Raw genomic sequence first — 21,028 nt, 5'->3', positions numbered from 1 at the left:
CCAGAAACACTGCAATGTTGGAGGACTGACGAGCCTGGTGACAGATACCCCGAGACTGGAAGGAGTTCTGAGAAGAAAATCTACAATAATGCAAAGCACAAACTCCTGACTAAGACTTCAGCTCTAACCCTGTCCTGTCAGGGCAACTGTGAGAGCTCCGTAGTCTCCGAATGCGCCGAATGCGTGTGATTAGTGAAACGGAAGACCCTGTCTTCCCTTTGAGATGGTTACAAACGTGGAAAGCATAAGAGCTGGCTCATTTGGAATATTGGGTAAGCGGTATTAGTGTCATTAGTGTATCTAAAATGTAGATATTTAGTAATACTTTGCAGTGCGCTTGTAAAAAGTAGTGGAAAATGCCCTTGGCCTGTAAAATATGTTTAATGAATGGTACTTTTGTTAGTCTTGTCTCTGCCAAGTCTTTACACGTTTGACCTTGAGCAAAGTCAATTTTTTGTCACCAGTAAAATTCAGAGTGCTTTTATTCTACCTGAGTCCTTTAAAGACTGAGTGGCAGCTGAAGATAATTACACACAACTCACTTGCATACGGACGGCCAGAAATGGGCACCCCGTGCTGGAGTGAAACACCCAGGAGTGGGCACCAGAGACTTGGGCTCTGCCCTGACCCTTTAACCAAGTGACTGCAGGCAAAGTCAAATAGCCTGACCCTCCATGCTCGTGCTTCTGACCTCTGCCTGGGAGCAAGTATTGCTCCTTAAAGGCAAAGGCATTCTTCCCATTTAATTAACTTGGTACCCAGCAAGGTCACCTCCACATGAATTACAAAGTACTCGGGGGCCATTTTTAATCATTAGCAAACTGCCTACTGGTGGATTTTATTCTGATTTGGATCTGATTCGTTGAATCCCTGAGCTGGTGTCCTAAAATATGTTCCTTGACAACCTTACCATACTTAATGTTACTTGAACGTAACTGGTAGCAGAAAAGTTTTGATAAGTAGGAAAGCTTTTCTAGTACGGCCGCTTTAAGGACACAAGGACACAGTTCCCTAATGCCTATCTCTAGTGGGTCCCACTCCTTTGCGGTTCCCTGTTTCTATTTTCTAAAGTATTTATTCCCAGAGTGAAGGTGGGTGGTCTATACTGCAGAGGCCAGGGGCTGATCTCTAATCTCCACGGGTGTCTACGGGTCTCCACTAAGTGGGAAAGCAACAGACTGCACACAGAACAAAAGCATGGGGCTTCCTGGTGCCGGAGACAGGTCTTGAGGTGGAGCTTCTTGGCTGGAAGAGATATGTGTTCCCACTATCTATATGACATTTCAGGCATTATTTGACCTCGGAAGGCTTCGATACAAGAGGGACCCTTATAGAGTTGATCGAAGGAAGGTATCGAGGGCCAAACTGGTCAGGGTCACGATCACTGTGCTCTCCAACCCACTGCTAAGGAACAGGAGCTCCAGGGATTATTGTGTTATTGAGAATCATCAGTGCTCTTATAACATTTTCTGTACCACCCCAAACCCTCCATCTCCTTCCTTTATTCCTTCCCCTTGTCTCCTCCAAAACCTGAGGGGATTTATTAAAGGTTACCTCACGCTAGCCTCATTCAACCCCCTCAGCTAGATTACGCGTCCCTTTGTAGCCTTTCATTCATTGTATCATAATTTCCAGTTTATTTACTCTTCCCGCCAAACACAGGATCCATTCTATTCCCAAATGCCTGAAACAGTGCAGTATAAGACGTAAGATGCTCGACAAGTTTATTAAGTGTACCAGGATATGCTTCTCATTCACTGCATTTTAATGTTTTTCTAGATCACTATAATAGCTAAGCAAATGGAAGTACATGCCAGTATTTTTTTTTTTTTTTTAATAAAACACAAAAAATGTTAGAGGCTCAGCATCAAATAAGCTCCCTGGTACCAGATCAACCTGCTGAGTTCCTTCAAGTCATCACGGACCAGCATCACAGCCTGCACGGCGCATTCAGGATCACAGAATAAAACGCAATGTTTTTCACCTCATTTTACAAAAACAACAAAATTCTATAGGAAAAAGAACGAACAGCCTCATTTATAAACAGCAATTTAATATATTCAAAGTAACAAAACCTAGCAAGATACAAGATCTAAAAACTAAAGTTCCAGTTTTCTCAGAAAAGGCACTTACTGGGCCCTCATTGGCTGCCCTTCCTCCTGCCCTCACCAGCACTGGAGGGTGGCCCTCGCATGGCCCAGCTGACCTCGTACTGCTCCGGACAACACTGTGGTTCTTTCTTCTGAAGCCTGGCCGCGAACACCTGGGCTTTCATCCCGGTGATTTCCAGGTTGCTTTGGGGACTCCAAGAGCATTCATATTCCGATGATTGGTGTGAGGCGCCTGTCTGTAACTAAGGTATCGCTGCTGAACAAAACCTTCCATAAGAAGCCTTTCTGGGTACCCAGAGAGAATTCTCTAAAGGAAGCACACACACGCCCCTCCCCAACCGACTCAGCATCTCCCAGAACAGCTATTACCTTTCGTGTAGATAAGACCCATGATTATCACTAAGAGAACTAATCTGGGGCCATCTCTTCCCAGAGCCTCCTCCAACCCCTCAAGAGGTTTTAACCTGTCGGTCAAGATGTAAGGGTGGTGCTTGCGGTGAAGCTGTTTTCAGCTGGGAAGCAAAGACGTTCTGCGGCCCTTGAGGCGATCGTCCGGTGCAGACCCTTCGGGTCTCCCAAAACACGTCTCACCGTCTCGGAAGCGTGCGATGAGGCTCTTCCCCCCCCCCCCCCCCCCCCCCCCCCCCCGTGTCCTCCACAAGCCGAAACCGCACCGAGTAGGCGGCCGTCCGATCAGTGGGCGTGGGGAGGCGGCCAGGGCCCGGGCTCGCCGTCCCGGCCATCCTGCTCGCCCTCGGCGGGAGGAGGCAGGGCGGCCCCACTCTCAGGCTTCTGCCACATGCCTTCGGGCAGGCGGTGCCCGGCGAGCCACCCCAGAGACTGCGCCAACAGGCCAGGGAAGACGGCGGCGGGAGCACCAGGAGGTCGCGGCGAGCACCTCGGAGCCCGCCCACGGCCGCGCAGCCGCAGTCCGCGCTCCCGGCTTCCTCGGCCAAGATGGCGGCCGGGGGCAGCGCGCAGCCCTCCGGCTCCCTCCCGGGCTGGCGGCGTGCACCGGCTGCTGCAGGTGCAGGCGCCGCGGGGCGTGTGTGCCTGTGCCGTGGGGTAAACGCCCGAAAGCAGCCACTCAGGGTGGGGAAGCTTCTCGGTGCGAGAGCTTGCACAGAGTTCGGGCACCTTTTTTTTTTTTCTTATCTGAGATGTTGAGGCTTAAGTGCGGCGTGCATAGAGACAAGGCTGGCATGGTAAGTTAGAAAAGGGCCTCTGACAGGATGCTAGGGACATTAAAATTTATCAGGACACCTGGGGAAAGACTGCAGCCTTTTGTCTACGGCCCCGGTGGCATGTGGCGAGGATGCTTCTGAGAGTGCGGAAGAGGATCTTGGAGGCAGCCCGCAACACTGGTCCGTGGTTAATTGCAAGGTGAGGACAGCACACCGCGGTGATGAGAGATAAACCGAGAAAGCACATACCACGCGCAGCAGCGGCTGGTGACTGACTGGCTGGAGGAAAGGAAACGTTTCCCCCAATCAAAACTACTCTCATTTCTCCCCTCTTTTAACCGCGCAACCCCAGCTGTTTCCCACTTCGTATCCCTCCTCCTCCCCATTCTGAAAATTCCCTCTCCTACCAGTATCTCCATCTTTTCAAATCCTATCCACTCTTCAGGGCTAAGCTTAAACATCGCCTTTCCAAAGTCTTCCGTGGAGGTCATGCATAGAATTTATTTGCTGTTGCTTCTGAGTCGTCACAGCAATTATGTCCGTTTAACATCCAAGTACTCCGTACTCACTGTTATTTCTGAATCACCATAGCAGTTATATTTATTTAACATCCGTGTGCTGTGTTTTGTTCTAAAAGAATTTTCTCCTGTATTCATTTGATTCTCATTAAAGTACTGCTGTTATCACCTACATTTTACAAATGGTTGTATTTTTCCTGTGGCATTTGCTATTTGCCTACTACATAATCTTGGACAAGTTAACTAAACCTCTTTGCCCTTCAGTTGCATTATTGATAAAAAAAAAAAAAAGAATATAATAAACCCGTCAGTGGTGGCGTACACCTTTGATGCCAATACTCAGGAGGCAGAGGCCGATGGATCTCTGCCAGTTCAAGGTTAGCTCACTCTACAAATCGAGTTCCAGGACAGCCAGAGCTATTACACAGAGAAATACTGTCTCGAAAAACCAAAACCAAAACAACAACAACAACAAAAAGAATTCAAATCTAGCCTGGGCTATATAGCATGACCCTGTCTAAAAAAAAAAAAAAAAAAAAAGAAAGAAAGAAAGAAAGGAACTTTGAAAAATATATACCCATTAATATCATATGACTTACAAAAACTGAAGTGTGTGAATGAGGCAGGAAGATGTTTATTATAGTCTAGCTTGAGGCAATTGTTAGTTAGCATTGTGCCAAACGTTTTATGTACAATATAATTTAGTCCTCCCAAATCCCTATTAGCAAAGTATTATTATCCTCATTTTACAAATGGGAAAACAGTCACAGAGAGGTTAAATTACCTGCCTCAAACCATTCATCTGTTCTGTGCTAGACTGGAAATGCAAACCCAGATCTCTGAAGTCTTTCCAGGTCCATGATCACCGGCTGGACTGCCCTGCCAGTGCCCTCTTAGGAGGACAGTGCTGAGGATAAAGTAATGTACCTGTTGCAGCAAGACTGTTCATGGAAAGATGCAGGAGAATGTCTGAGGAAAGGAGCATGCAGGAATAGGACCAATGTTAAGAGACAAATTAGCAATAATTTAGATGGTTTTAAAAATACTAACAATACACCGGGCGGTGGTGCCACACACCTTTAATCCCAGCACTCAGGAGGCAGAGCCAGGAGGATCTCTGTGAGTTTGAGGCCAGCCTGGTCTACAGAATGAGATCCAAGACAAGCACCAAAACTACACAGAGAAACCCTGTCTCGAAAAATCAACAACAACAAAAAAATTACTAACAATACTTATGTCAGGTGAACTATTATTTTTTATTAAAATATCAGCTAGTTTAAATCTACTTTCTTCAAAGCTTCCCAAAGTTCCCCCACCCCACTTTCTAAATTAACAAATAGCTTCACTTCAGTGTTATCCTTACTGTATCTCTCAAGTCATTTAAGAAACAGATTTTTAAAAATTTATTCTTCGAGACTTTCACACTCATATATAATGAAATATGGTCATACCCACTTCCATCTCCCTCTGGATCCCCCCAAAACACTACCCTTCCTGTTTAATTTCTTCATCTTCTTCCTCTTCCCCTTTACCTCCTCCTCCTCCTCTTTCCTCCTTCTCCTCCTCCTCTTCCCTCCTCCCCTTCCTCCCCTTCTTCCTCCTCCTCCTCCTCCCTCCTCCTCCTCCTCCTCTTTCTCTTCCCTCCTCTTCCCTCCTTCTCCTCCTCCTCTTCCCTCCTCCTCCTCCTTCTCTTCCTCCTCTTCCCTCCTTCTCCTCCTCCTCTTCCTCCTCTTCCCTCCTCTTCCTCCTCTTCCCTCCTTCTCCTCCTCCTCCTCCTCCTCTTCCCTCCTCCTCCTCTTCCCTCCTTCTCCTCCTCCTCCTCCTCTTCCCTCCTCTTCCCTCCTCCTCCTCCTCTTCCCTCCTTCTCCTCCTCCTCCTCCTCCTCCTCCTCTTCCCTCCTCTTCCCTCCTCCTCCTCCTCTTCCCTCCTTCTCCTCCTCCTCCTCCTCCTCCTCCTCTTCCCTCCTCTTCCCTCCTCCTCCTCTTCCCTCCTTCTCCTCCTCCTCCTCCTCCTCTTCCCTCCTCTTCCCTCCTCCTCCTCCTCTTCCCTCCTTCTCCTCCTCCTCCTCCTCCTCCTCCTCCTCCTCCTCCTCCTCCTCTTCCCTCCTTCTCCTTTTAAATAACCACTAAGTCAGGTTAGTTCTCCCATGTAGGCAGGGGTATGGGGTTATCCACTAGAACATGGGCAACCTATCCCTGCCTGCACCCCAAAAGAAGAATGATTCCCTCTCCCCAGCAGCTAACTAACAACTATCGATAGCGCCTCGGGTGGGGGCCTCTTGAGCACCTCCCCCATCCATGCTGGAACTTTGCTTGTCTTGGTCTTGTGCAGGGAGCCACAGGTGCTGTAGGTTCTTACGTGCACCAGTGTTGCTAAAAGTCCTTACCTGTAGGGGAGACATAAAGTCTGCTCTTCCTCCTAAGATCTCAACGGCAAACCAAGGTACAGTTCCACCAGCACTCACTCTGGGAAACCCATGAGTTCATTAGGTTTACTTACAAAGCCATGGGTAGCCTTACTGTACTGAAACATCTGTACACAACACCACGTGGAAAGACCCTGTCTCCAAAAACCAAAACCATCCAAACCAAACCAAACAAAGCAGTTAGTTGCCACACAGCAGTCATTGACCAGTGGGCCCATCTTGTCCATCAGGTTGGGATTATAGCATGCAGGGTCTGGTGCTGGGTAAGACCACTGATGCCTTTTCTCCCCCGGCAGCCTGCCTAGCACCTTCCAGTTCCAGCTGGCAGCAAGGAGGACATTTGCCATTGATTTTATGTCCCGAAGTTAAGTATGTTGTGTCTTCAGCAATAGGCCCTTACCATGTAGTTATGATGGATAACCAAGAGCAAGGCAATAGCTTGAGATTTCTTAGAGACCTCTGGGGCCTCCTCCCTGGTTAGTGCTCCTAGGGAGGTATTCTGTGCCTCTTGTACTGCCATTTTTATTTAATAACCCATGGGTTCTGGGAACAACGTTGTCCATCCTTGCAGGATACTTAACATTTGAACACCTTTTTAAAAATGTATTTTTAAATTACCTTACTGCTAGTGGGTTTCCACCAAGGTTTTCCACATATCCTTAATTGTGGTTGACTCCTGTCCCCTTCCCCACCCAGCCCTGTCCCAGTTCAAACCTTAACCTCCAGTGCTCCCCGACCCCCACCTGCCATCTTCTTCCATATCACGTGTGTTCTACTCCACCCCCCATTATAATTCTTGACTGGTTGTGAGACAGTGGGGTTCCACATGACTTTTTCATGCCTGTTTCCCTTGGGCTACCCCTCCCCATTCCCGGATCCCCTCCCTGCCTAAGCCTTCCATGCCCCAGTACTCCACATCTATGCTTTTGTTTTATTTATAACCTCTCCCTTTCCCTTAAAGTGAATGTCCCTTTCTAGTTCCCTGGCTTCACTTGGGCTGAGTTAAGCACACAAAACAGATGGTTTGGAACTGGGATCGGCCTACGGGAGAGAATGTGCGGCGTTGGTCTTCCTGGGCCTTGGTGACCTCACTTGGTATAATTTTTTCCAGCTCTATCCACTTACCAGAAAATTTTATGATTTCATTTTTCAATACTTACTTTTTGAACAAGAACAAACTACTGACACTGTGAACCTGACAGACATTACAGTAGACGAAAGATACAAAAGATACAGATGAATTCCATGTATTCAAGGAGATATCTACTCTAGGATTCTGTGTGTTTAAGGCAAGGTAAACTCATCTAGGTGATACAATTAGGACCGTGGGGACGGGGGGTGGGTCTGACTAGAAAGGGGTGGCAGGAACTTTCTGGGCCGATGAACGTTCTCTATGTCTCCAGTATATTATGCGTTGGTTACAACTTGCCAAACTATATACTTACTGCCTATGCATTTCACAGTTTACCAGTTACACTCCAGAATTATAAAAACAGAGACTCTCATAAGTTCAATTAATAGGCCTTTAGATGTGGGCGGGGGTGGGGTGGGCGGGCATGGTAGGTGCATAGACTTGGTTTTATCCTTGCCAGTCCCTAGACACTACAGTGTTGTATGGAAGGAACATGAGCAGCAACTTTCCTCCAGTTCTTACTGTATCTGCCGTGTCCTGGATACTTTCCAAACAGTCTGTACCTGAGCTATGGGAAGGGAGGAAGGGGCTTTCTCTTTGGTAGGGGGCGTGGCAAGCACTTCGGTGACTGTCGATCAGAATCTTGAGGGTCCTTCGTCGCGCTTGGTTCGTAGCACGGCGTAGCCTGAGGAGGGGGTCAGGGGTTACGGTGGAAGTACACAATTGCAGAGTGAAGTCTCCTGGAATGCCTGGCACTTGGTGGAGGCATGGGAAAGGTGACAGGGTGCTGAGCCACGTTCTTACCCATCATCCTGTGACCTTGCGCAGGACACTGTACCCAGGGCCTGCGTGTCCTCGTCACTGGGCTCAGGGACTCTTGCTTGGTCCATCCTATGGGGGTTATTTTGAGGTTCAAATAAGATTGTGAAGTTTTTGTTTTTTTTTTTTTAGAGAAGTGATAGATAGAAAAGTCCCAGCAATGAACGTGTAACTGACCTCTCATACAGACATTTCGGAATGAGTTTACACATTCCTAGTTCAAAAAAAAATGTCTGGCCAAAAAAGATTAAACAAAGAAACGTCAAGTACAGACGCTGCATCGGGGCCAGTGAATACTTTGGTGGTGAGCCAGGCTTTTCTTGTTGGACACCTCCTAAACTGGGACACGGGCAGGCTTTGCTTCACACACAGGTGCTATGCAGCATGCTGGCCCAGGGCTGAGTGGGCCCTAGGGCCGCGGTGCTTGTGTCCCCCCCTGCTTCTCCGGATAGTCTTGACAGCCTTGCAGCAGCTCCAGCTCAAAGAAAGGAGAGAAAGGGCTTTGTGCCCCCCCTGCCCCCCCCCCCCAGCCCGAGGCAGAATGAAGACCAGTGCTGTCGGAGGCGAACCGGCAAAGCTGAGGCTTCGGGTGGGTTGTGTGGCTCGGAGTGAGGCGGGATGGCCAGGCGGATGATTTGATCTGACTTGGGTAATGAAAATTGTTTGTTGCTGTTTGAAGAGCAATTGTGTGAGCAACAGTACTTCTGTGTTTGGCTGCCTGTGACTCACCACCGACTGTAACATAACCCAAACTCAGAGGAGGTACCGACTGTGGGCAGTGGAGGAGGGGAGAGGGGAGAGGCAGGGGCGGAGGGCCCCTTCTCATTCACCCCCTTTTCCCTCTCACTGTCCCAGTCCCTCTCCAGACCTCTAAGGAGAGCTGGTGAGAAGGGCATTTGCCACCTGGACACAATGAGGCCTAGTTCAAGGGATAGGCTCGAAGCTGGCTAGGAGCCAGAGCCCCGGTTTGAATGGCTGTTGCCAAGGGGCTGCCAACAGTCCATCTCAACCCCCAAGAGGCTGGCCCAGGAGGGGGTGGGGGCCGCCCCCCACCTCGGAGGCACCACTCACGCCATTTGTGGGCCAGGCCGTGATCAGAATGTCCAGGGCACGGTGGCTTTGAGCGCTGCGCGGGGCCTCTCCCCTCTGCTGGCTGTGGGCTCCCTTGGATTAGAGCCTGCTCTGGGAGTCCCTTTGTCGGCTGCTTGTTATTCCGCATGCACTGAGCGCTGCGCATTCATCTTTATTAGTTCTAATTGCTTCCCCATTCTAATGGGATCTTGATATTCCCATACAATTGAAAGGAAATGTATTCATTAAAATAATTCTTCTAACTGCCGCTTCCAGCTGCTTCTCTAAAGTGACATTGTCTCTCCACACAGCCTGCTGAAGCCTCTTATTAAGACTCTAGTCAAAAGCCAACTTTGGGCAGCAAACTTTCCTTGCAGGAGTTTCCAGACACTGGAGAGGGTGCTTTTTAATCGGCTCACACAGAAGTTGGAGGCCAGCTGGTGTAATTGGGGGCGCTGGTCCTTGTGGATGGGAGAAGGGCTTGCCTCCAGCTCTGCCTCCTGTAACAATGACCCTTTCTGCATAACGGCTCATTTGGAGAGGGCTTCCCCCCCTCCCCCCCTCCCCACCCACATCATGTATGTGAAGCTTTTGTTTATGCCACAAGCAGTTACTAGGTGTGTTCTAAGCACAGGCTGAGTGAGGTGCTGTGGGAAGCAGGGAGGCGGGGCTGCACTCCGGAGGTGTTTATGGTCTTGGTGGGTGGCTCCCAGCCAGCTTCTCCAGAGCCAACTGTCTAAGGAATGGCTGAGAACACTCTCCGTATTCAAACGAGAAATGAGAACTCACGAGGCTCAGTGAGTAAATACATGAAGACCCGAGTTCAGATCCCCAACACCCACGGAAAAGCAAGGGGTAGCATGGGTTCCGGTGCCGGGTGAGGCAGATTGGCAGGTCCCAGGTAGCTTGTTGGCCAGCTATTATAGTTGAAACAGGGAGGTAGAGGGTGATAAAGGAAGACACTTAAATCTGACCTCTGACCTCCACACATGCATGCAAAGGCAAGTGCACCTGTGTATGCATGCACGCACATGCATATACCACACAGGCTGAATTGACCAATTAATTTTAATTTTTTTGTGTGTGTTTTTTCGAGACAGGGTCCCTCTGTGTAGCTTTGGAGCCTGTCCTAGAACTCACTTTGTAGACTAGGCTAGTCTTGAACTCACAGAGATCCTCCTGCCTCTGCCTCCCGAGTGCTGGGATTAAAAGCATGCGCTAACACCACCCGCCTAATTTTTATTTTGTTGACTTATGTGTTTGTGAGGGAGGGAGACTTCAGTACCCAAAAGGGACTTCAGATCACTGGAGCTGGAGTTACTGAGAGTGGTGAGTGGTCCAAGGCAGGTGCTAGGAATTGAACTCTAGAAGAGCAGGAAGCACTCTTAACCAGTAGACCATCTACAGTCCCCCAAATTCATTAATTTTTTTTTTAAGGGAATGAGACATTAGTAAAGGAAACTATTATTTAAAGTATATTTCAGGGCTGGAAAGATGGCTCAGAGGTTAAGAGCACTGACTGCTCGTCCAGAGGTCCTGAGTTCAATTCCCTGCACCCACATGGTGGCTCACAACCATCTGTAATGAGATCTGGCACCCTCTTCTGTATACATAATAAATAAATAATTCTTTAAAGTATATTTCATGGCTGGGCATGTGGTGCATGATTTTAATCCCAGCATTCAGAAGACAGAGGCAAGTGGGTTTCGGCAAGTTCCAGGCCAGCCTGCAAGTTCTAGGACAGTCAGGGCTACATAATAAACCTTGTCTCAAAACAACAAACAAATAAAAAACAAAAACAACAAGCGGAGGCATAAGTTTATTTCCTAACATCCAAATCACAGGATTGTAGGTCAATACAAGGAGCTTCTGAGGCATGCAGAGACACTGGCCTATTGAAGGAAATGGGCAGTTATGGAAAAGTGGCCAGGTGAATACATGGGAGGCATTCCTGGTGTGCATAACGTGCAGTGGGAGCTGGGAGAAGGGGAAGGGAGCCTGTGTTACAGACTGAGCGGCTCGAATCTTAGGTCATTCCTGTAACAGCCCTTCAAGGAGTTTATAGCTGTGATGGAGAAGTTAGGTAAACAGGTCTGGTGTGAAGAATGGAGTCAGGATTTAAACACCAGGCTTCTGCTTCTAAGCACAGGCATAGCATGGCAGTTGGTCCTTTGGTCTCCCTCAAGGCCTTTTGGGATAGTGGATTGGTTGTCAACAAGTAGACAATGTCCCCTCAGGACTGGGAGGAAGATGGCGTATCAGGAAGGCGGGGGTCCAGGGGGCCCAGTGATGAGTGATAGGAAAAGTCCAGGAAAAATTGTGAGGGTCAAACCATAAAAAGCCTTGCTTGCCAGAGCTTGAATTTTACCCCACTGGTAGTCTCCCAAGAGGACACGTGAAGCCTCTGCATAAACACAATTTTCCTTCAGAAGCATCAATTTTCCTTGAGGTGAATAATTTTAAACAGCTTCATATAAAAGAAATCCGGGTCGGGCGGTGGTGGTGCATGCTTTTAATGCCAGCACTCAGGAGGCAGAGCCAGGCGGATCTCTGTGAGTTCGAGGCCAGCCTGATCTACAGAGATCCACCAAAAACTACACAGAGAAACCCTGTCTGGAAAAACAAAACAAAAATAAAAACAAACAAACAAAAAAAAACAACAAAAAACAAAAAAAAAAGAAAAAAAAGAAAGAAATTCAGATGTACTGAGCAACAGAATTCAAAAATCTCATGAATCCCTAAGAGAACGCAGGGCTTCCAAGAGAGCAAGGGTCTGCTAGCAGGGCTGCTGGGAGCTGGGAGAATGGAAGACATTTCTTTCCTCTGCTCTTTGCTGGCTTCAGTGGTAGAGTTAGAGAAATACCGTTTTTGGACAGTATGTTTTGATCCCAGGAATGAAATAATGAGCTGTATTTCCAGGAGGGTGCTGGGGCTTGGAGAATGAGCTGGACAGGGCATGGATGGAGGGCAAGAGGCCAGTTTGGAGGCTGAGGCTGTAAATTCTTAGGACCAGTGAAGAGCCTGGGGGTTGAATGGACTTCAGGGCTCAGCCTTGTCCAGGCCTTTTTGCAGGGGGCCTTTCCTGGAGTGCAGGGGGCCAGCTTGGGGTATACGTTGAAACTCTGTTTGAAAAACAGTAACAACAAGAAGTTCTGGCTTTAGAGCTTGCTGCTGGTTCTAATTTGATCAAGTATTTGTTTGTTTGTTTGTGTGGGAGGAAGGGGATGCATGAATGCAAAATCTCATGCCTGGAGGTCAGAGGACAGTATTTCAGAGCTGGTTCCCTCCTTCTACCATGCGGGTCCCAAGAATCGGGTCACCAGGCTTGGTGGCAGTCGCCTTTACTCCCTGAGCCGTCGCGCAGGCTACACCCCCCCACCCCCCAGCTTTCTTTTAACAAGTTCGGTGTCAGAGTAGGATGACCAAGCAGGCTGTAGCCGAAGTTGCCAGGGGAGCACCTGGGCACGAAATGGATTCTTACAGACAGCCTTTGCTGCCTGTGGTCATTCGCTATTCATGCCCTCCTTGAGCATCTCTTGGTCCAACAGATCTGTAGCCTGTCCGCTGCAAGGCAAAGGGCTGAAGGAGCCTTTCTTAGGAAGCCTGCCTCGCCTCAGCGACAGACTTTCAAGTACAGGTAGTTTTGTTGTGTTCAGCATGGCAGCTGACACCCTGGCACTCAGGGCTACTCAAGGGAACCAAAGAAAGGCTGAGTACACCTCTGCTGAGGCCCAGGGCCATGCTTACTGCTTCCTTAGACCAGTGGGTACAAAGTTTAGAATGTTTCTTGAGGGATCTGTTTAAAAAATTTTTTTTTTTTTCCCCAGACAGGGTTTCTCTGTGTAGCCCTGGCTGTCCTGGAGCTCACTCTATAGACCAAGTGGGCCTTGAACTCACAGAGATCCACCTGCCTCTGCCTCCCAAGTGCTAGGTTTAAAGGCATTCACCACCACTGTCCAGCTTTAAAAAAATTTTGTTAAGATCATATTGTTTATTGTTGAGAACAGAGATACTTCTGACCATGAAAGGAAGGAAGGAAGGAAGGAAGACACACGGGGCACACATACAGAAAACAAATACTTGGTAGCATACCTCCTGAAGTCTTCTTAGTATACATTTATGCTTTTGAAAATAGTCATCTTACATACATTGTTCTGTATATGTATAACATATCTGTATATCTTCACATGTCCTGAACCACACTAATAAATTTTGTTTTATAAAGTAACTGTGAAAAATAATAACCTTGAGGCTTATTTAAGGTAAGTTTTTCTCTTTACTTTGCAGTGATAAAAAACGAATGTAGGCTGGGTGGCGGTGGTGGCACACACCTTTAATGTTAGCACTTGGAAGGCAGAGGCAGGCAGATCTCTGTGTTCAAGGCCAGCCTGGTCTATAGAGTAAGTTTCAGGTCAGCCAGAGCTCTTACACAGAGAAACCCTGTCTTGAAAAACAAACAAACAAACAAAAACAAATGCAATCATTTCAGAAAAAGTAGAAAATAAATAATTAAAATGAAGTAATTGTAAATCTTACCAACTAGAGATGAGTACTATTAGTATTTTCTAGTATATCTTTCTGAAGTTTGCTATTTTTCAGTAGATATGAGAACCACATAAATATGGTATTTTAATTTTTTGTGTGTTTTGAGACAGGGTGGAATTTGCTCTGTAGACCAGGCTGGCCTCGAACTCCCAGAGATCCACCTGCCTCTGCCTCCCAAGTGCTGGGATTAAAGCCATGAGCCACCACACCAGGCTGCATTTATATCTTTGATTTAGTTGAAGTTTAGTCTTTTATACTCCTTTGAAATATTGGTCCAGGTTTTTCTCAGTTAGTCAAGCTCCATTGATTTAAAAATCTGGGGAGCCGGGTGGCAGTGGTGAATGCCTTTAATCCCAACACTTGGGAGGCAGTGCCAGGTGGATCTCTGTGAGTTCAAGGCCAGCCTGGTCTACAGAGCGAGATCCAGGATAGGCACTAAAGCTACACAGAGAAACCCTGTCTCGAAAAACCAAAATAAATAGATAAATAAATAAATAAAATCTGCCTTTGCCTCACGGGCTTGGTATTTATGGGAAAGGAGAATTGCACCTGTATTAGGTTGTTTGGGGCTTTCTGTTCTATGCCATTCATTGGTCTGTCGCTCTTTCCAGTATCACGTTTGGTTGTGTTCTAGTGGGTGGTATATTACAATTTAATTGACTAATTCAGTTTTATTAAACATTCAGCTTCCAGGTTTTCAGTATTCAAAAACAAAAACCAAACAAACCAAACAAAAAATAAAAAACACCCCAGTGACCGTTTTGAGCGTGCATACATCAAATCTGTCCATGGGATACATTTTTATATGTAGAATTACGAGGTCAAAGGTGTGGGCCTTCTTGGGCTCTTTTCATGCTTAGAGTCAAAATGTCTTCTAGAAAGAATGTGGTGATTCCCACTGCCTCCACCGTGTGTGTGAGAGGGCTGGTTCCCTCCCCGGCTCTCAGCATTATCATTCTTTTTAATCATTGCCAATCTGATCAGCACAGAAAAAAAGAGCCCCTCACTGCTGCTTTAATTTGCCTTTCTTTGAATGCTAGTGAGGTTGAGTATTTTTTCAATTTATGTTGGGTTTTGATGTACATAAGTTTTTAATTTTTTATGTAGTCAAATCTATCAATCTTTTCCTCTATGGTTTCTGCTTTTGTTGACATGTTTAGAAAGTCCTTCCCCATCCTAAGATTATAAAATATTCACTTATATTTTCTTCTAGTACCTTGATGGTTTCCTTTCCGCCTTCAGCCATCTGGTATCCATTTTGATGAATGGTGCGAGCTGGGAAATAACTTGTATTATTTATTTATTTCCCAAATGGATGCCCAGTTCTTTCATCACTGTTAAAAAAGCACATATTTGTATGTGTGTATGCTCATGTGCACGTGTGTAGCTGTTCTTAAAGTGAACATCTTGAGCAGATGGACATATGATGTAGGATAATGTGGTGCTAGGCACTAGGTCAAGAAGAATGTCAGTAATTGCACAGAACAGATACAGCACATTCAAACACATGTGATTGCTGGGTTAAACTAACAGGTTTTCAAATCAAATGGACCCACATTTGACATTCTAATCTCAGATTTGGGCCCTCCATGATGGCACATGCCTGTAAGCTAGCATTTAGGAAGCTTGAAGCAGAAGGATTAGGAGCTGGGGGCCAGCTTGAGGTATACATGGAAACCCTGTTTGAAAAACAGTAACAACAAGTTCTGGCTTTCAAGCTTGCTGCTGCTTCAGATTTGATCAAGTCAGGAGGGATCCTCCTTGAGTCTTAGTTCCTTCATCTGTAAAATGGGCTAATATGTGTGTCAGAGGGCTGTGGTAAGGATCAAGTGACATCGTCTTGGTAGCACCTGTCTACACATGCCTTACACCTCACGGACAGTGTGTGTGTCACTCACTCGAGACACCATGACCCTTGCTCTCCTGACTCCCCGTGATTGATCTCTGGCCTTACTGTAAATAGGATCTACTGGAGTCTGTGTGTGTGTGTGTGTGTGTGTGTGTGTGTGTGTGTGTGTGTGTGTGTGTGTAGAGGGGGGGCTGGATGCTCTGTTTGCTTTCTATGGGTTTTCTATCTTTTTTTTTAAGATTTATTTATTTATTATGTACACAGAGGAGGGTGCCAGATCTCATTACAGATGGTTGTCAGCCACCATGTGGTTGCTAGGAATTGAACTCAGGACCTCTGGAAGAACAGTCGGTGCTCTTAACCTCTGAGCCATCTCTCCAGCCCGGGTTTTCTATCTTTATAATCAGACCTGATGTGTTGCCCTGCTGCATCTCGCTCATACCATTCGTGATCTTTCTCTCCCTCTGAACATACGGCTTTCAATCTCACACCAGCTAGAAAGCCAGACCACTGGATTGTTAGAAGTGTGTTTAAATGAAAGGTAGCTGAGATCTGGATGCGAAGCTGAGGCCCTCTCCTATTGTTATCAAGTGATTCCCGGTCCTGGCATGTAGCAGAATCTCCTGGGGAATTTTAAAGCACACCTGTGCCCCGGGCCTGGCCCAGACCAATTAAACCAAAATCCCTGGCAGTGGGACCAAGTGTGGACATTTAAATACTTGGCAGGTGATTCTCATGAACATGTAGGACTTAGAGCCACCCATGAACATGCTGGCTTTGTGAGCTTTCTGCCCCTTTGGGTCTCTACCAAGGTGTGCCCCAAGTTGGAGAGGTCGCTGTACAAAGAAGGCCAGCTGGTGGAGGCGGCAGGGATGTTGTGGCTGCTGTTGTCTTTGTTGAAGAAAGCATCTCCGTGTACCTCTAAAAGGCATGTTCCTGTGCACATTAGGAAACATCAGTTCCTCTTCAAAAGCTACAACAGTCCCAGGCACTTCCGTGATGCAGTTCTTCCCACCTGCAGGGACTTGCTGAGCCCACCTTGGTGTTGACCCCTCAGAGAACAGGCTGTGATGAGAAGTGACCCAGAGAACATGTCTTCAGCATTCCTGCTTTGTTTCTGGATTTGTTTTCTTTCTCTTGGTCCCTTCCCAAGGCCCTAGACGTATGCCGGTGACACTTGTCAAGCCTGCATTGTGCCCAGCCTCACCTGATACGTGGTAGGAACCACTTGCTCCCAAACACAGGCTTGCCCACGTCAGCTGCTGGTGGACCACTTTGTCTCTTGACAGAATGGATATACAAAATGTGCTCTGTGGGGCTGTGTGTGAACCTCAAATCTTCTGTAAGATTGGCTTTCCTATTTCTCTCAGGTGGGTTCAATCCACGAGCCTCAGACTCCTTCCCAGTGCCTTTCCTGGTTCGTCTAAGACTACAGCCTCCCGAGTTTGCTGTCTAGGGCAAAGTCACCTCATTTTCCCTAAAGGATAAACCTGCTCCGCCAGCAAAGCAGGGAAGGGAGAATCTGTGCTAGAGGCATGATGGGATTTCTCACCCAGCATCCCATCCAGCCCCCCAAAACGCACAGCTAAGATCAGGCTGGATCCTTCGGTCCACCCTTTACAGCTGTTGGGGAGAACAAGAGAGCAAGCGAAGCAGAAATCCAGCCTTATCAGATCTCCCTGACAAGCCATGGCGTGGTGCCCGCGTTCAGGACTGCCCCGCCGGTGTGGGGGCAGCTCCTGTGTGGTCAGGACAGCAGCAGCCAGGGCCTGGCAGCAGAAGCTGGGACTTTAAAGTTCAGACGCACCCACTTTAGTAAAGGAATCCAGCGGTGGAGGCTAGAGTTTCCCCGTGGTGCTGGCATCGGGACTCGTTTCCTGTCAAGTGTGTGCCCTTTTCTGGGGTGGCTAGAAATGGTTGCTCCTTTTTGTGGGAAATTAGATCTGAGACTTAAGCAAGGTTTGGTTGATTATTGGGGTGCATCCCAGCTGACCTCTCAACCCAGCGCCTTGACTGGTCCTGTCAGAGGCGTACTTTATTTCCACAGAAGATGATGGTTTTCCTTCAGGTACGTTCAGTTGAGACGCCGGATGCTCCACCATTGTGGCCTAGTTGGTGGTGTGGATTTACAATTGAACCAACGTGAGCAAGTGGGGGATTAACTTGTAGAGTGCTGTTGATACTCCTACTGAAGTAGTCAGTAACTGTCCGGGGGAGTGATATAGGATCTGCTCGTTGCTCAGGTGATGCTTTTTGTATGTCTGGAGGAATGGGGTTGGTCTCGCCTTTGCAGCCCAGGGTGCTCTGGGACACACTTATTTGTTGCTATCTTCTCCCTTCCCCTCTTCCAGACTCCTCACATCAGAATATGGCCATTGCCTGTGGTACCGAACAAATGAAAATGTAGCAGGATACAATATGAGCTGGAACTTGGGGTGATGTGCTGATGGAGTTCCTGATGCTGACTGTGCTCTGTTCCTGAGGCCCTGTGGCTCTCCCTTAGTAGTGGACCATAGGAAATGTCCTGAGCTCGCTGACTTGCTGATTATAGAGGAGGCAGTGCTGCCCCCTAGAGGCACTTTAGAAGTGTGTGGCATATTTATGTTTGTGGCTGGTTGAGGTGCCACTTGGGAGGAGGTGGAGGGTTGTCAAAAATGGGACATTCTTGAGCTGGCTGTGGTGGTGCATGCTTTTAATTCCAGCACTTGGGAGGCAGAAGCAGGAGGATCTCTATGAGTTTGAGACCAGACTGGTCTACACAGCAAATTCTAGGCCACCCAAGGCTGCATAGTAAGACCCTGTCTCAAAAAACAAAAACAAAACCAAAAACAAAATAAACAAAATAAATGGGGCCACTCTTGTCTTACACCTCATGTGACATCTCAGTACCTCATCAGCTGTTAGAATAGGTGGAGAACCTCTTTATATTGGTCTGTGCCTAGAACCTAATTCTGTTTTGTAAGTAAACACAACATACTTTTCATAGCTTTTGAGTACATAATTTTTGTGTCTGGAACTATCTTACAAATCAAGAGAGCACTGTATTTTGTCTTTAACAGGATTTGTTCACCATTTCAGAAAACAGCACTACCAACACTGTTTACAGTATTTGAGTTACCCAAACAACACACCTCTATTCCTCCACGTCGGTAGATGAGTGGTAAGTTAACTATCTTTACAAATATACGGTGTTTAATCTTGTTTCAGAACATCAAATACAAAGACTCACACAATAAATATTGCATAAATATTGCTTCACTTCTTTCATTCAAATATATTGACTGTAGGAAGGTGTGGCCATCTGACCTGGCTGCATTGATGGCTTTTTTGGTACAATCATGCTCACTCATTGACTACAATGTGTATATGTGTATTGTTTCACTCTGTTATTTTCCTTTTACCTATCTGTCTTTCAGTTGTGATATTGTATTGATTTTTGTAAAGCATATGTTATGGTACCCATATATTTCATTTCTGAATAGTGAAGATGGTCTTATGAAGGGTTCTGTATAAAGGGTTCACTGGTGTAGCTTGGTTGGGGCACACTTCTCTTGGAGAAGACCTCTTAGAGAAGATTTTGTTTCATTCATTTTTACAACTCCCTGAGCTGCTCTTATTGTTCCCAGCATTTTTTGAGGAAACTGAGTCTTAGCAGTATGGTAACTTGCTTGAGCTTTCACATCTAGATAAGTGTGAAGCTGGTACTCGAGAACCCTCTCCCCTCACTGGTGTGTGAGTCTGCTTCCCACTTTCGTGTATGCCTGTTGTGCTGGCTAGTTTTATACTGGCTTGACACAAGTCAGAGTCATTTGGGAAGAGAAAAACCTCAACTGAGAAAATGCCAGGCTGGAGAGACGACTCAGCAGTTAAGAGCACTGGCTGCTCTTCCAGAAGACCCAGGTTCAATCCCCAGCATCCACATGGTAGCTCACAACTGCCTAAAACTCCAAGATCTGATACCCTCACACAAACGTACATGCAGGCAAATTGCCAATGCCTCCACCAGATATTGGCCTATGATGAATTTTCTTGATTGATGATTGATGTAGGAGGACCTGACTCACTTCTGGGCTGTTAGTCCTGGGTGCTATAAGCAAGCAGGCTGAGCAAGCCATGACAGCAAGCAGTGCTCCTCCATGGCCTCTGCTTCAGTGCCTGCCTCCAGTTCCTGGCTCCAGTTCCTGCCTCCGGTGCCTGCCTCCAGTTCCTGCCTCCGGTGCCTGCCTCCAGTTCCTGGCTCCAGTTCCTGCCTCTGGTGCCTGCCTCCAGTTCCTGCCTCTGGTGCCTGCCTCCAGTTCCTGCCTCTGGTGCCTGCCTCCAGTGCCTGCACTAACTTCCTTCAGTGATAGACTATGATATGGAAGTATAAAGCAAAATAAACCCTTTTCAAGTTTCTTTTGATCATGGCGTTTCTATCACATCAATAGAAACATAAAGAAGACACCTATATGTCCATCTCCAGAGACTTTCCCATGCACCCAGGGCCTTTCTGCTGGAGTCCTCTCTACTCTCCTACAGGGTTCTTACAGGGTTCATAGGGAGCACAGCTTGGAAAGAGGGAAATAGCCATTTCCTTTTGGACAGAATTTCAATAGACTATATCAAAGAGCAGTTCTCTGCACAAAGCAGACCCCAAATAACCTTGGATGTGTGAATGAGTGGAGGGTTTGGTGGGGCATTCAGGGAAGCAGTGCTGGGTCCTTTGAGTAGCTCCTGGACTTCCAGTAATTAGTTTCAATAAATGAGTGTTTTGCTAGGGTTGAAGCTCTTCCCTATGGTGAGGCTCTTCCACTGTCTCCCCCTAGCTAAGGGCGGGTGGCCACTTCTACCCAGGAAGTAGAGTTCTTGAAAAAGGAAGTAAAACACCCTTCTCCCTCCCTCCTCGTGCCCAATGGCATGGGCCTGGGCACTGCAGGTAAATATGCTCCTAGATGACAGACTTCCTCTAGGCTTGCTCTGTGACCTAACAGAGTCCCTGCTCTGGAAACACCAGTTCCTACCACAGTCACAAAGGAAAGGTGCAGTGTGCTGCGTGGATCTCTGGCCTCCGCAGGTCCCCCCATGAGCAGCTGCCTCTGCTTCCATTTGGGGCTCTACTGCATTGGGACCTAGGCCACTTGGCCTCTCATATGGACTGGAGATGTGTTTTCTTTTACTGCTCATCATTTCACGAGCAAATGAAGTCCAGCTGAGGAGAGAGTGCCAGCAATGACGGCAGGCTGGGGAGAGCAGAGGGCCCATCCAGCCAGGCTCAGATTTCATCTCTGGCCACTGGGAAGAATCTGCTCTAGTAACAGGTTCCCTTTCCTGGAGCTCTCTGCTTGTAGACCTGCAGTAACTTTATTTTGTATTACAATGAGATGCCAAGGTAGTT

The 21,028-nt window shown here is 47.4% G+C and overlaps 1 long non-coding RNA gene across 1 annotated transcript; it reads left to right on the top strand.

Moving 5' to 3' along the window:
* Nucleotides 1-2,759: 2,759 nt before the first annotated feature.
* Nucleotides 2,760-20,055, top strand: LOC128111779 (uncharacterized). Its single transcript, XR_008218698.1, has 3 exons — nucleotides 2,760-3,494; nucleotides 18,714-18,814; nucleotides 19,704-20,055. It is a non-coding gene; the product is annotated as an uncharacterized LOC128111779 (long non-coding RNA).
* Nucleotides 20,056-21,028: the final 973 nt, after the last annotated feature.

Source organism: Peromyscus californicus, unplaced genomic scaffold (assembly GCF_007827085.1).
Source record: "Peromyscus californicus insignis strain IS unplaced genomic scaffold, ASM782708v3 Scaffold_16__1_contigs__length_79575227, whole genome shotgun sequence".
In the NCBI taxonomy this organism is placed as follows: domain Eukaryota; kingdom Metazoa; phylum Chordata; class Mammalia; order Rodentia; family Cricetidae; genus Peromyscus; species Peromyscus californicus.
Note: the sequence above shows the minus strand (reverse complement) of the source record. Positions and strands in the feature narration are given on the sequence as shown.